The following is a 1,482-nucleotide window of genomic DNA, read 5'->3' as shown; positions in this document are numbered from 1 at the left end:
TTCCCCCCCCCCCCCTTTCTCTCTCTCTCTCTCTCACACACACTCTCTCTCTCTCTCTCTCTCTCTCTCTCTCTCTCATTCTCTCCTTCGCCCTCTCCCTCTCTCCATCTTTTTGGGCACTTCTCTCACTTTCTACACTTCTCACCTTCCTTCATTCCTTCCCAATAGTCCCTCTCCCTCTTTCCCCCTCTATCATTTTTCTATTTTTTGTTCTCTTATTTTCCTTCCTCTTAACGCAATCTCTCGGTGCCCTCCAAAACCTCTCTCTGGGTCCTCTTTGTACACCCCTCATCCTCCCCCTCTCTCAGTCTCTCACTCTCTCCACAAGTATTTAGCTGAACTGTGCTCTGCCCTCTTGCCGTCCACAGAACCCATGTCAAGGCCACATTTAGGCCAGCCTGCTTGTTACCTCGGATTGTGCAAGGCCATCCCCCAAAAAAACCCCAGCCAGTTAAAATGCAACTAAATTCCTCTCCCCCTCTTCCGTTATTCTCCTCCCCTTCCCCCCACCCCTTCTTTTGTCCTTCCCTCCCCCCCCCATCCTACCCCCTTTCTCCCCCGCTCCCCATTTCCTCCCACTTTCTCTATCATCACACTCTCCACTTTTCTATTTCTCTTTATCTCCAGCGAGAAATAACAATAATGATATTTTTCTTTCTTCGCCCAACCCGTCATCATCATCTCTCCCTTCTCCATATTTGCTTGCCTTCCTTTTTTTTTTTTACCCAGGTCGCCCAATCTTCATTTTCTTGTCACAACTCCTTCTTCTCCTCTTTTTCATTTTCCCATTTATCTACTTTCTCTTTTTTCACCGTTCCATATTAAATCTATCGCTTCACATTCTTTTCCGAATCAATTCCCCAGAGTTTTCATTACAGGAGAAACACGTTTTTAATCTTTCCTCTTGCTGCTCCCATCGGTATCTCATGTTCTTCACCTCACCCACGAGCCGTTTCGACTTTCTATCCACCATATATACAGGTCTAGGATCTTTTTCATCTAAAAGCTATCCCCATTCCGCTTGTCTGCCAGTCTATGTGTTTGACTGTCATTCCGTCTCTCACATCTACACACATTCTTATACCGATACACATTTGTTAGGACCGTGATGTCATCCTAATTCGTTCGACAATAATAAAAACTAATCACAGGGCTCAAGAATTCGCTAGAAAAAGAGTATTCATCTAATAAACATCAACATTCTTGAACTTTCCTGAAAAAAAATTGAAAAATGTTTCGTAATTTAGTTCGTATTGCCTTTAATACCATACTATTTTTTTCAACAGGTTGAGAAAATTCTTTACAAGAATTATTTGAAAAAGTGTCGTACAGGTGTATTCAGCTATACATTTTCATGTCTAAAACAGAAGACTTCCCTGACACCGCTCGCTCTCTCTTTCGCCATCTCTCTCTCCTCCTCTCACCCCCTTTCTTTCTTTCTTTCTTTCTTTCTTTCTTTCTTTCTTTCTTTCTTTCTTTCTT

General features: G+C 42.8%; 1 protein-coding gene across 1 annotated transcript in view; it reads right to left on the bottom strand.

Annotated features, from left to right (window-relative positions):
• LOC101863796 (1-phosphatidylinositol 4,5-bisphosphate phosphodiesterase epsilon-1) overlaps positions 1-1,482 on the bottom strand; it is a gene marked incomplete in the record, with an annotated part of 159,988 nt that overhangs the window by 26,277 nt on the left and 132,229 nt on the right.

This window comes from Aplysia californica, unplaced genomic scaffold, assembly GCF_000002075.1.
Source record: "Aplysia californica isolate F4 #8 unplaced genomic scaffold, AplCal3.0 scaffold00044, whole genome shotgun sequence".
Classification (NCBI taxonomy): Eukaryota; Metazoa; Mollusca; class Gastropoda; order Aplysiida; family Aplysiidae; genus Aplysia; species Aplysia californica.
The sequence above is the reverse complement of the archived record's forward strand: the minus strand, read 5'-3'. Positions and strand labels throughout refer to the sequence as shown.